We start from the raw sequence: 16,804 nt of genomic DNA on the forward strand, positions 1-16,804 counted from the left end.
ACCTGAAACACCGGTTGCCAGAAGAAACCAGCAAAGAAAAGTCAAGTCTTGTGATCCTGATATTTCATTATTAATAGGAGCTGGACGTGATTTATTTTTAGATATATACAAATATTAACAGTGAAGTTTTGTGTTTTTATAGTTTTGCTTGCTTCGTGTTTTTTTTTTTTTTTTTTTTTTTTTTTACTTCTCATTTTTCGTCCCTTCAGGACTTGCTGTGTTTTGTTTTAACTTTAATTCTTTGCCTTTTAGTTATAGTTTTTGGCTTTTGCCGTTTTTTTTTTTTTTTTTTTTTTTTTTTTTTTTTTTTTTTCAATTTTTTTCTTTTGAGAATCACCTTCAGTGACCCTTATGCTGCCATGTTTTAGTAACTTGTTTCTTTTATGTAAGGCCTTTTGCCAGAGGATCATTTCAGATTCCTCTTGCGTTTTAGTTAGTCTTTTTTTTTATGGTAAGCCCTTAGCTTAGCACTTCCCTTTGAAGTTGCTTTTATCTTCACGGCAGTTTAACGTAATATTAAGATTTCCTTAACCTGTTTATCCTTTTATTTGTTTTATCTATTAATACTATCTAGTATTTTAGTTTATATTTTCTCTAATGGAAGATAGGCTGAACGTTGAGGAGTTATACACTAGAACTAGAACAGGGGTCTCATCAAGGTCACACTTACATCCTATTTTGCCAGCTTCAGGGGGGGTGGGGGTGGTAGTGCGGGGCCCCTGTTATACAATTAATACGCTACAGTTGTTAATTATATGGTTGTTAATTACATTGGTTAATTATATGGATAGTAATAATGGTAAGAGGAGGAGAAGAGGGATGATGATGATGATGATGAGGATGATGATGATGATGATGATGATGAGGAGGAGGAGGAGGAGGAGGAGGAGGAGGAGGAGAAGGATGATGATGATGATGATGATGATGATGATGAGGAGGAGGAGGAGGAGGAGGAGGATGAGGAGGAGGAGGAGGAGGAAGAGGAGGAGAAGAAGAAGAAGGAGGAGGATAATGATAATGATGATGATGATGATGAAGGGTCTGATGATGGCAATGAAGAGAAAATGGTCGATCATGAGAGGAGATGATGATGATGACGATAATGATGTGCGAGTGTTCGAGTCTCGTGTGTGTGTGTGTGTGTTGATGATAATGATAATAATAATGGTAACGATGGTGATTATGACGCTGTTAATCATGATAATAACAATACCGCTAATAATAATGAAGATGATAATGAATATAAGGGTAATGATGGTGATGATAATGATTCTAATTATATCGATAATAATGACAATAGTGATTATGATGACAATGGCAATATGATAATAGTAATATCAATGATTATGATAGTAATGATATTGATACCAATGATAATGATAATAATGTTAATGATAATAATGATAAAAATAATAATGACATTAATAATAATAATGATAAGAATACTAATAACAATAGTATTATCAAATATGATGTTAATTATTAAGAAAATTCTAATGAAAATGATGATAATGATGACAATAATGTTAATAATAGTAAAAATATTTATAGTTATGATGACATGATGTGATTACAAAAAAAAAAAAAATTAAAAAAATTACCGACCTACTGAAGGGGGGACGCGAACGCTGGTCGATTGAACGGAAGTCTCGCACGCAACTGACTGAGCTATCGGTGCTTGGTTGCAAATTAATTGCATAAGTGGATATTTCAATGATCAATTCAATTATAAACACGCATACGTAATGATAATATCATTTATATGTAAGTAATTATGATAATGATTTTATTAAGATGATGTTAAAGTGACAAAAATAATAATGATGATGATGACAATGATAATAATAATAATGGCAATAATAACAACAATAATGAAAATAATGATGATAATGATAATAAAAATAATCATCATAATAAGTAATGGTAACAATGATTATGATGATTGCAATAATAATAATAGATGGAAAGACAACAATAATGATAATGATAATTACAACAATAAAAACGATTAAAAAGAAAAAAATGTAAATGATAATGATAATAATATCATGTTAATTATAACAACAGGAATGACGACATTACGTGTGTGTGTGTGTGTGTGTGACAATGATGATAATGATGATTATAACAACAGCAACAACAATAATATCAATGATAATAATGATATTGATAATGATAATAATAGTAATAATGATAATAATAACAATAACAAAATAATGATAATGATGATTATATGTTAATAGTAATATCAATAGTGATGATGATAGTACTGATGATATTAATAATAATGACAAAGGTAATAATGAAAATAATGATAATAGCAACAATAATGACAATCATGTCATTATGATTATGATACTGATGATTATAACTTTAATAACCAATAATGGAAATAAGGATGATGAAATTAAGAAAATAATAATGACAATGTCAATAATAATAACAATGATGAAAATACTATAATGATAGCAATACAAGAACAACAATGACGATAATAATATCAATAATGATGATGATGAAAATAATAATGATCAAAATAATAGTAATGGTAACAATGATTATAATTAATAAAGGCAAAAAGACAACAATAACGATAATGATAATAACAACGATAATAACAATGATAACAAAGGAAAAATCAATGATAATGATAATAATATCAAGTTAATTATGACAATAGGAATTACTATGATAACGAAGAAAAAAAACTCCCTGGATGTGGAGGGTGTGTTCCGGTATGATAATCTCTTTCTGATGTTCAGCATCATAAAAAAATTACAAATGTAAAATATGAAATACAAAAATATGTTCTGAAAGCGTCTATGATAATTACCAAGGCAAGACAAGTCTGACGCAACTGCTGAATTGATGGCTTAGACAAACAAAATTCACAAACCTAAAATCTATAAAAAAAAAAAATAAAATAAAAAAATAAAAAAACTCAGAAAGCAAAACAAAATCTAGTCACATAAAAGACAAAAGAAATCGAAATAAAAAGATCACTCAAAACAAAGGATTAAAATAGAAGAAATCCAACCAGGTTCAATCAAAAGAACTAATCCAATGACTAAATAAATAAAAATGTTCCTTGAGACCATGTCCAGCTCCTCAGCAAAGAATGTCAGACACTTGACTAGTTAGCTTTTATCTTCGTAATCACATCAGCCAGAGAACAAAATGGCGACACAGCCGGTCAAATAAACACTCCGGAGGACTGGGTAAGCGGGACACATCCGTTGACTGTCTGACCATCTCTCTTTATTGTCTCAAAAGGATTGTCAACATTGCCTCTGTGGCGTCAGAGGCTTGCATTTTATTGACACCTCAACAGGTAAATAAGAGTAAAATTATAAAAAAGCATCAACTAAAAGATGAAATGAATAAAACGATGCAAAAACGAACTATATAAAACGTTTCCCCTAATATCTAAAAACAAAAGGAGAGGGAGAGGGTGAGCGACAGAGAAGAGGGAGAGCGAGAACGACAGAGAAGAGGGAGAGGGTGAGAGACAGAGGAGAGGGAGAGGGAGAGAGGCAGAGAAGAGGGAGAGCGAGAGCGACAGAGAAGAGGGAGAGCGAGAACGACAGAGAAGAGGGAGAGGGTGAGAGACAGAGGAGAGGGAGAGGGAGAGAGGCAGAGAAGAGGGAGAGCGAGAGCGACAGAGAAGAGGGAGAGCGAGAGCGACAGAGAAGAGGGAGAGGGTGAGAGACAGAGGAGAGGGAGAGGAAGAGGTAGGAGGGAGAGGCATCATCATCATCATCATTATCATTTCCATTATCGTTTTTTTTTTTACTGTTTTAATTGTTATCATCATAATAATTATAATTAAACAATTGTCGTCATTGTTGATGTCATTATTATTATCATTATTCTTATCATTATCATTACTATCACCATTCTTGATATATATCTTGATTACATGTCATTGTTATTGTCATCCTCGTCATCATTACGATTGTTAATTTTACTATTATTATGATAATTATTATTATCATTATCATCGTCATTACTCCTAGTTTTTTTCTTCGTTATCATTGTAGTTCCTGTTATTATAATTAACTTCATATTATTATCATTATCAATGATTTTCTTATCACTGTTATTATCGTTGTTATTATCATTATTGTTGTTTTTTCCTTTATTACTTTTATTGCAATTATTATCATTGTTACCATTACTATTATTCTGATCATTATTATTATCATCATCATCATTATTGATATTATTATCGTCATTGTTGTTCTTGTTTTTATTGCTATTATTATATTATCTTCATCATTGTTATCATTATTGTCATTATCATTATTATTTTCGTAATTTCATCATCATTATTTCCATTATTGGTTATTAACGTTATAATCATCAGCATCATAATCAAACGATTGTCATCATTGTTGCTATTATCATTACTATCCTTATTACCTTTGTCATTATTATTAATATCGTCAGTACTATCATCTTTATTGATATTACTTTTAACATACTGTTATTTTCATAATCATCATTATTATCATTTTATTATTGTTATTAATATCATTATTACTATTATAATAATTATCAATATTATTAATATTATTATTATTATCATTATTATTATTATTGTTGTTGTTGTTATAATTATCATCATCATCATCATTATCATCATTGTCACACACACACATACACACACACACATATATACACACACACACATACACACACACACACACACACATAGTTTCGTCATTCCTGTTGTTATAATTAACATAATATTATTATCATTATCATTGATTTTTTTCTTTTTCGTCATCGATTTTATTGTTGTTATTATCATTATCCTTATTGTTGTCTTTTCTTCTATTACTATTATTACAATCATCATAATCATTGTTACCATTACTTATTATGATGATTATTGTTGTTATTATCATTATCATTATTTTCATCACTTTTGTTAATATTGTCATTATTATTATTATTATCATTATTATTTTTGTCATTTTAACATCATCATCATCTTAATAATATAAATATCATAACTATTTACATACTAATGATATCATCATTACGTATGCGTGTTTATAATTGAATTGATCATTGAAATATCCACTCATGCAATTTATTAGCAATTGAGCACCGATAGCTCAGTCAGTTGCGTGCGAGACTTCCGTTCAGTCGACCAGCGTTCGAGTCCCGTTCAGTAGGCAGGTAAGTATAGTAGTTTTTTTTTTTTTTTTTTTTTTTTTTTTTTGTAATCATATGAGATCAGTATCGTTATCATTACCATCAATATTATAATTAGCATCTTTATCATCATTACCATCATCATTATTATTATCATCATCATTATCATCATCATTATCATCATATTATCATTGTCGTTATCATTATCATTACTGTCAACATTATTATTATTATCATCATCATCATCATCATTATCATCATTTTCATTATTGGTTATTACCGTTAGAATTTGAATAATCATTATCATAATTATAATGAAATGATCATTGTTAATGTTATCAGTACTATTTTTTCATTATTATTTATATCATTATCATTACTATCATCATTATTTATTTCACTATTATTATCATATTTCTATTTTCGCTATAGTTATTATCATTACCATTATCATAATGATTATCATCCTTATCACCATCATTATCATTTATATTCTTATCATTATATTATTGATACCAGTATTATCATTACTATCATCAACATCATCATCACCATCATCATAATCATCATAATCATCATCACCCCATCATCACCATTATCATCATCACCATCATCATCATCACCACCATCACCATTATCATCATCACCATCATCATCATTATCATCATCACCATCATCATCACCACACAGACACGTAATTCCTTTTGTTATGATTAACGTATTATTATTATCATTAACATAATTTTTTTTCTTTTTGTAATTATCATTATTATCATTTTGTAATCATATCATCGCTATCTTTACTTTTACCATTATTATCATGTTTTTACCATTATTATCATTATTATCACCATTATCATTACTTTAACCATTGTCGTCATTATCACCATTATCATTATTTTCATCATCATTATCCGTATTTTCATCATCATTATCAGTATTTTCACCATCATTATCATTATTTTCATCGTTATCATCATCATCGGACACACACACACGTAGTTACGTCATTCCTGTTGTTATAATTAACATAATATTATTATTGATTTTTCCTTTTTTATCCTCGTTTTTATTGTTGTTATCATAATTATTATTGCTGTCTTATAGTTATCATTATTATTACTATTATTATTATCATCATCATCATCATTATTGCTATTATTATCATCATTATCATTTTATCCTTTTATCATCTTAATCATCTCATTATCATAATTACTACACATTAATAATATTATCGTTACGTCTGTGCATGCGTGTTTATAATTGACCTTATGATCAATGAAACCCTCAATTATACATTTAATTTTCAGTCGAGCACCGATAGCTCAGTCAGTTGCGTGCGAGACTTTCGTTCAGTCGACCAGCGTTCGAGTCCCGTTCAGTAGACAGGTAAGTATAGTTTTTTTTTTCTTTTTTTTAATCATATCAGATCAGTATCGTTATCATTACCATCAATATTATAATTAGCATATTTATCATCATTACCTTATCATCATCATCCTTATCATCATCATTATCATCATATTATCATTGTCGTTATCATTATCATTACTGTCAACATTATTATTATCATCATCATTATCATTATCATTATTTTCATTATTGGTCATTACCGTTAGAATTTAAATAATAATTATCATAATCATAATGAAATAATTATCATCATTGTTAATGTTATCAGTACTATTTTTTCATTATTATTGATATCATTATCGTTATTATCATCATTAAACCTAAAATCTAAAAAAACGCAGAAATCAAAACAAAATATATTGACATAAAAGACAAAAAAGAAAAAAAAAAAACACTCAGACGTCCTACACAAAAAAAAAAAATAATAATAAAATAGAAAAAATCCAACCAGGTTCAATCAAAAGAACTAATCCAATGACGTAATAAATAAAAATGTTCCTTGAGACCATGTCCAGCTCCTCAGCAAAGAATGTCAGGCACTTGAGTAGTTAGCTCTTATCTTCGTAATCACATCAGCCAGAGAACAAAATGGCGACACAGCCGGTCAAATAAACACTCCGGAGGACTGGGTAAGCGGAACACATCCGTTGACTGTCTGACCATCTCTCTTTATTGTCTCAAAATGAGTGTCAACATTGCCTCTCTGGCGTCAGAGGCTTGCATCTTATAGATACCTCAATAGGTAAATAAGAATAGAATTATAAAAAAAGCATCAACTAAAAGATGAAATTAATAAAACGATGCAAAAACGAATCATATAAAACGTTTCCCCTAATGTCAAAAAACAAAAGGAGAGGGAGAGGGAAAGAGGCAAAGAAGAGGGAGAGAGGGAGAGCGGGAGCGACAGAGAAGTGGGGAGAGGATGAAAGACAGAGGAGAGGGAGAGGGAGAGAGGCAGAGAAGAGGGAGAGGGAGAGAGACAGAGAAGAGGAAGAGAGGGAGTGCGAGAGCGACAGAGAAGAGGGAGAGGTTGAGAGACAGAGGAGAGGGAGAGAGACAGAGAAAAGGGAGAGGGAGAGAGGCAGAGACAAAAGAAGAAAAGGGGAGAGAGGCAGAGACAGAAGATGGAAAAGGGAGAGAGGCGGAGAAGATGATGGAAAGTAGGCAGAGGCAGAGGAGATGGAATGGCAGAGAGGGAGAGAGGTAAAGAGGAGGGAGAGGCAAACGCAGAAAGAGAGCGTCAGAGAAGAGGGAGAGAGGCAGAGAAAAGGGAGAGGGAGATAGACAGAAAAGATGGGAAGGGAGGGAGGATGAGAAGAAGGAAAGGGAGAGGCAACAAAAAGCGAAAGGGAGAGAAAGAGAAGAGAGAAAGGGAGAGGCAACAAAAAGGGGAAAGGAGAAAGGCAAAGAGGTAAAGAAGAAGGAGAGATGAAAAAGGTGACGGAGAGCGAAAACGACAGAGAAAAGAGAGAGGGAGAGAGGCAGAAAGAGAGAGAGAGAGAGAGGCGGAGAAGAAGGAGAGGGAGAGGGGCAGACAAGAGGTAGAGGGAGAGAGGCAGAAAGAGAGGAAGAGAGAGAGTGACAGAGAAGAGGGAGAGGGAAAGAGACAGAGAAGAGGAGAGGGAGAGGGAGAAGGAAGAGGTAGGAGGGAGAGGCAGAGACATCATCATCATTATTATTATTATCATCATTTCCATTATCGTTTTTTTTACTGTTTTAATTGTTATCATTATCATAATTATAATGAAACAATTGTCGTCATTGTTGATGCCATTATTATTATCATTATTCTTATCATTATCATTACTATCATCATTCTTGATATATATCTTGATTACATGTCATTGTTATTATCATCATCGTCATCATCACTATTGTTAATTTTACTATTATTATGATAATTATTATTATCATTGTCATCGTCATTACTCGTAGTCTTTTTAATTCGTTATCATCGTAATTCCTATTGTTATAATTAACTTAATATTATTATTATTATTATTATCAATGATTTTCATTTTCTTATTACTGTTATTATCGTTGTTATTATCATTATTGTTGTTTTTTCCTTTATTACTTTTATTGCAATTATAATCATTGTTACCATTACTATTACTCTGATCATTATTATTATCATCATTATTGATATTATTATCGTCATTTTTGTTCTTGTTTTTATTGCTATCATTATATAATTTTCATCATTGTTATTATTATTATTATTATTATCATTATTATTTTCTTAATTTCATCATCATTATTTCCATTATTGGTTATTACCGTTATAATCATCAGTATCATAATTATAATCAAATGATTGTCATCATTGTTGCTATTATCATTATTATCTTTATTACATTTGTCATTATTATTAATATCATCAGTACTATCATCATTATTGATATTACTATTAAGATATTGTTATTTTCATAATCATCATTATCATTATTTTGTTATTGTTATTATTATCATTATTACTATTATAATCATTATCAATATTATTATTATTAATATTATTATTATTACCATTATTATTATTATTGTTGTTCTTGTTGTTGTTGTTATAATCATCATCATCATCATCATTATCATCATTGTCACACACACACACACACACACACACACACATATATATACACACACACACACATATATATACACACACACACACGTAGTTTCGTCATTCCTGTTGTTATAATTATCATAATATTATCATCATCATTGATGTTTTTCTTTTTTCATCATCGTTTTTATTGTTGTTATTATCATTATCCTTATTGTTGTCTTTTCTTCTATTACTATTATTACAATCATCATAATCATTGTTACCATTACTTATTATGATGATTATTGTTGTTATTTTTATCATCATTATTGATATTACTATTAAGATATTGTTATTTTCATAATCATCATTATCATTATTTTGTTATTGTTATTATTATCATCCTTACTATTATTATCATTATCATTATTATAGTTGTTGTTGTTGTTGTTATAATCATCATCATCATCATCATTATCATCATTGTCACACACACACACGTAGTTTCGTCATTCCTGTTGTTATAATTATCATAATATTATTATCCTCATCATTGATTTTTCCTTTTTTACCAGCGTTTTTATTGTTGTTATTATCATTATCCTTATTGCTGTCTTTTCTTCTATTACTATTATTACAATCATCATAATCATTGTTACCATTACTTATTATGATGATTATTGTTATCATTATCATTATTTTCATTTTTTTGTTGATATTGTCATTATTATTATTATTATCATTATCATTATTATTTTTGTCATTTTAACATCATCTTAATAATATAATTATCATAAGTATTTACATACAAATGATATTATCATTACGTATACGTGTTTATAATTGAATTGATCATTGAAATATCCACTCATGCAATTGATTATTAATTGAGCACCGATAGCTCACTCAGCTGCGTGCGAGACTTCCGTTCAGTCGACCAGCGTTCGAGTCCCGTTCAGTAGGCAGGTAAGTATAGTATTTTTTTTTTTTTTTTTTTTTTGTAATCATATCAGATCAGTATCGTTATCATTACCATCAATATTATAATTAGCATCTTTATCATCATTTCTTCATCATCATTATTATCATCATCATTATCATCATATTATCATTGTCGTTATCATTATCATTACTGTCAACATTATTATTATCATCATCATTATCATTATCATTATTTTCATTATTGGTCATTACCGTTAGAATTTAAATAATAATTATCATAATCATAATGAAATAATTATCATCATTGTTAATGTTATCAGTACTATTTTTTCATTATTATTGATATCATTATCGTTATTATCATCATTAAACCTAAAATCTAAAAAAAAACGCAGAAATCAAAACAAAATATATTGACATAAAAGACAAAAAAAAAAAAAAAAAAACACACTCAGACGTCCTACACACAAAAAAAAAAGAGAGAGAAAAAAAAAAAAGATTAAAATAGAAGAAATCCAACCAGGTTCAATCAAAAGAACTAATCAACTGACTTAATAAATAAAAATGTTCCTTAAGACCAAGTCCAGCTCCTCAGCAAAGAATGCCAGGCACTTGAGTAGTTAGCTTTTATCTTCGTAATCTCATCAGCCAGAGAACAAAATGGCGACACAGCCGGTCAAATAAACACTCCGGAGGACTGGGTAAGCGGAACATCCGTTGACTGTCTGACCATTTTTCTTTATTGTCTCAAAATTATTGTCAACATTGCCTCTGTGGCGTCAGAGGCTTGCATTTTATTGATACCTCAACAGGTAAATGAGAATAAAATTATTAACAAATCATCAACTTTAAGATAAAATTAATAAAACGATGGAAAAACGAAATACACAAAGCGTTTCCCATAATATCTAAAAACAAAGGGAAAGGGAGAGGGTGAGCGACAGAGAAAAGGGAGAGGGAGAGAGGCAGAGGAGAGGGAGAGGGAGAGAGACAGAGAAGAGGGAAAGAGGGAGTGAGAGAGCGACAGAGAAGAGGGAGAGGTTGAGAGACAGAGGAGAGGGAGAGAGACAGAGAAAAGGGAGAGGGAGAGAGGCAGAGACAAAAGAAGAAAAGGGGAGAGAGGCAGAGACAGAAGATGGAAAAGGGAGAGAGGCGGAGAAGATGATGGAAAGTAGGCAGAGGCAGAGGAGATGGAATGGCAGAGAGGGAGAGAGGTAAAGAGGAGGGAGAGGCAAACGCAGAAAGAGAGCGTCAGAGAAGAGGAAGAGAGGGAGAGAAAAGGGAGAGGGAGATAGGCAGAAAAGAGGGAGAGGGTGAGAGGATAAGAAGAAGGAGAGGGAGAGGCAACAAAAAGCGAAAGGGAGAGAAAGAGAAGAGAGAAAGGGAGAGGCAACAAAAAGGGAAAAGGAGAGAGGCAAAGAAGAAGGAGAGATGGTAAAGGAGACGGAGAGCGAAAACGACAGAGAAGAGGGAGAGGGAGAGAGAGAGAGAGAGAGAGAGAGAGGCGGAGAAGAAGGAGAGCGAAAACGACAGAGAAGAGGGAGAGGGAGAGAGGCAGAAAGAGAGAGAGAGAGAGTGACAGAGAAGAGGGAGAGGGAAAGAGGCAGAGAAGAGGAGAGGGAGAGGGAGAAAGAGGAGGGTGAAGGAAGAGGTTAAGGGAGGAGAAAGAGGCATCATCATCATCATCATCATCATTAATATCATCATTTCCATTATCGTTTTTTTTTTCTCTTTTAATTGTTATCATTATCATAATTATAATGAAACAATTGTCGTCATTGTTGATGTCATTATTATTATCATTACTCTTATCATTATCATTACTATCATCATTCTTGATATATATCTTGATTACATGTCATTGTTATTGCCATCATCGTCACCATCACTATTGTTAATTTTACCATTATTATGATAATTATTATTATCATTATCATCGTTATCACTCGTAGTTTTTTTTTCTTCGTTATCATCGTAATTTCTATTGTTATAATTAACTTAAGAATATTATTATTATTATCAATGATTTTTATTTTCTTATCTCTTTTATTATCGTTGTTATTATCATTATTGTTGCTTTTTCCTTTATTATTTTTATTGCAATTATTATCATTGTTACCATTACTATTATTCTGATCATTATTATTATCATCATCATCATTATTGATATTATTATCGTCATTGTTGTTCTTATTTTTATTGCTATCATGATATCATTTTCAGCATTGTTATTATTATTGTCATTATTATTTTCTTAATTTCATCATCATTATTTCCATTATTGGTTATTACCGTTATAATCATCAGCATCATTGTCATCATTATTGCTATTATTACAATCATTATTACCTTTGTCATTATTATCAATATCGTCAGTACTATCATTATTATTGATATTACTATTAACATATTGTTATTTTCATAATCATCATTATTATCATTTTATTTTTGTTATTAATATCATTATTACTATTATTATCATTATCAATATTATTATTATTATTAATATTATCATTATCATTATCATCATTAATATTATTGTTGTTGTTGTTGTTATAATCATCATCACCATCATCATTATCATCACTGTCACACACACACACACACACACACACACACACATATAGATACACACACACATATATACACACACACGTAGTTTCGTCATTCCTGTTGTTATAATTAACATAATATTATTATCATTATCATTGATTTTTTCTTTTTCATCATCGATTTTATTGTTGTTATTATTATTATCCTTATTGTTGTCTTTTCTACTATTACTATTATTACAATCATCATAATCATTGTTACCATTACTTATTATGATGATTATTGTTATTATCCCTATAATCATTATTTTCATTATTGTTGTTATTATTGTCATTATCATTATTATCATTGTCATCATCATTATAATTTTGTCATATTAACATCATCTTAATAATATAATTATACTAATTATACATACTAATGATATTATCATTACGTATACGTGTTTATAATTGAATTGATCATTGAAATATCCACTCATGCAATTAAATTATTAATTGAGCACCTATAGCTCAGTCAGTTGCGTGCGAGACTTCCGTTCAGTCGACCAGCGTTCGAGTCCCGTTCAGTAGGCAGGTAAGTATAGTAGTTTTTTTTTTTTTTTTTTTTTGTAATCATATCAGATCAGTATCGTTATCATTACCATCAATATTATAATTAGCATCTTTATCATCATTTCCTCATCATCATCATCCTTATCATCATCATTATCATCATATTATCATTGTCGTTATCATTATCATTACTGTCAACATTATTATTATTATCATCATCATCATCATCATTATCATCATTTTCATTATTGGTTATTACCGTTAGAATTTTAATAATCATTATCATAATTATAATGAAATGATCATTGTTAATGTTATCGGTACTATTTTTTTCATTATTGTTATCACTATTTTTTCATTATTATTGATATCATTATCTTTATTATCATCATTATTTATTTCACTATTATTATCATATTTCTATTTTCGCTATCATTACTATCATTACCATTATCATAATTATTATCATCCTTATCACCATCATTATCATTTATATTTTTATCATTATCATTATTGATATCAGTATTAACATCGCTATCATCAACATCATCATCACCATCATCATCATCATCACCATCATCGTCATCATAATAATCATCATCACCCCATCATCATCATTGTCATCATCACCATCATCATCATTATCATCATCATCACCACACAGACACGTAATTCCTTTTGTTATGATTAACATATTATTATCATCATTAACATAGAATTTTTTTTTTTCCTAATCGTTGTTATTGTTATTATGATTATCATTGTTGTTGTCTTTTCTTATATTACCATTATTACAATTATCATCATAATTGTTATCATCACGAATATTATGATTATTATTATTATCATCATCATCGCTATTAATATTGTTTTTGCTTTTATAACATTCCTTATCATCATTGTTATCATTATCATAATCATTTTCACCATTTTTGTTATAACTATTTTCTTCATCGTTATCATTATTTTCATCATCATTATCATTATTTTCATTGTTATCATCATCATCATCGGACACACATACACGTAGTTTCGTCATTCCTGTTGTTATAATTAACATAGTATTATTATCATCATTGATTTTTCCTTTTCTATCATCGTTTTTATTGTTATCATTATTATCATTGCTGTTTTTCCCTTCATTATTATTATTACAATTTTGATTATCATTTTCATTGTTATCATTATTATCATTATTATTATGGTTATCATTACTATTATTATGATTATTATTATGGTTATCATTATTATTATCATTATTATTATTATCATTATTATTATTATTATTATTATTATTATGATCATCATCATTATTGCTATTATTATCATTGTTTTGTTCTTGTTCTTATTGATATCATTATCATTATCGCTATCATTATCATCATTATTTTCTTCATTATTACTGTAATTATTGTCATTATCTTTATCATCATTATCATTATCAATTTATCCTTTTATCATTTTAATCATCTCATTATCATAATTACTACACATTAATAATATTATCGTTACGTCTGTGCATGCGTGTTTATAATTGACCTTATGATCAATGAATGCTTCAATTATACATTTAATTTTCAGTCGAGCACCGATAGCTCAGTCAGTTGCGTGCGAGACTTCCGTTCAGTCGACCAGCGTTCGAGTCCCGTTCAGTAGGCAGGTAAGTATAGTATTTTTTTTTTTTTTTTTTTTAATCATATCAGATCAGTATCGTTATCATTATCATCAATATTATGATTAGCATCTTTATCATCGTTTCCTCATCATCATTATTATTATCATCATCATTATCATCATTATCATCATATTATCATTGTCGTTATCATTATCATTACTGTCAACATTATTATTATTATTATTATCATCATCATTATCATTATCGTCATTTTCATTATTGGTTATTACCGTTAGAATTTAAATAATCATTACCATAATCATAATGAAATAATTATCATCATTGTTAATGTTATCAAGACTATTTTTTCATTATTGTTATCACTACTTTTTTCATTATCATTGATATCATTATCATTACTATCATCATTATCTATTTCACTATTATTATCATATTTCTATTTTCGCTATCATTACTATCATTACCATTATCATAATTATTATCATCCTTATCATCATCATTATCATTTATATTTTTATCATTATCATTATTGATATCAGTATTAACATCGCTATCATCAACATCATCATCACCATCATCATCATCATCACCATCATCGTCATCATAATAATCATCATCACCCCATCATCATCATTGTCATCATCACCATCATCATCATTATCATCATCACCATCATCATCATCACCATCACCACACAGACACGTAATTCTTTTTGTTATGATTAACGTATTATTATTATCATTAACATAATTTTTTTTTCATAATCGTTGTTTTTGTTATTATGATTATTAATGTTGTTGTCTTTTCTTATATTACTATTATTACAATTATCATCATAATTGTTATCATCACTAATACTATGATTATTATTATTATCATCATCGCTATTAATATTGTTTTTGCTTTCATAACTTTCATTATCATTATTGTTATCATTATCATAATCATTTTCACCATTTTTGTTATCATTATCATTATCATCATTTACATTATCGGTTATTACTGTTATGATTATCATCATTATCTTAATTATAATGAAATAATTGTCACCGTTGTTGATATTATTATCATTACTTTGATCATCATTATCAGTGATAATATTATAATTATTATAATGTTACTGATATTAATATTACTCTTATTTTCTTACTCCTATCATTAGTATTATCTTATCATCACCATTACTATCATTATTCTAGACATATATCTTGATTATATATCATACTGTTATCACCATCGCTATCTTTACTTTTACCATTATTATCATCATTATCATGTTTTTACCATTATTATCATTATTATCACCATTATCATTACTTTAACCATTGTCGTCATTATCACCATTATCATTATTTTCATCACCATTATCATTATTTTCATCATCATTATCAGTATTTTCATCATCATTATCATTATTTTCATCGTTATCATCATCATCGGACACACACACACGTAGTTACGTCATTCCTGTTGTTATGATTAACATAATATTATTATCATCATCATTGATTTTTCTTTTTTTATCATCGTTTTTATTGTTATCATAATTATTATTGCTGTCTTATAGTTATCATTATTATTACTATTATTATTATTATCATCATCATCATTATTGCTATTATTATCATCATTGTTGTTGTTCTTGTTCTTATTGATGTCATTATCATTATCATTATTATCATTATCATTTTAATCATCTCATTATCACAATTACTACACATTAATAATATTATCGTTACGTCTGTGCATGTGTGTTTATAATTGACCTTATGATCAATGAAAGCTTCAATTATACATTTAATTTTCAGTTGAGCACCGATAGCTCAGTCAGTTGCGTGCGAGACTTCCGTTCAGTCGACCAGCGTTCGCGTCCCGTCAGTAGGCAGGTAAGTATAGTATTTTTTTTTATTTATTTTTTTTTTGTAATCATATCAGATTAGTATCGTTATCATTACCATCAATATTATGATTAGCATATTTATCATCGTTTCCTCC

The sequence above is a fragment of the Penaeus japonicus genome, unplaced genomic scaffold (genome assembly GCF_977035675.1).
Source record: "Penaeus japonicus unplaced genomic scaffold, GWHDUDI00000001_assembly GWHDUDI00000025, whole genome shotgun sequence".
Lineage (NCBI taxonomy): Eukaryota > Metazoa > Arthropoda > Malacostraca > Decapoda > Penaeidae > Penaeus > Penaeus japonicus.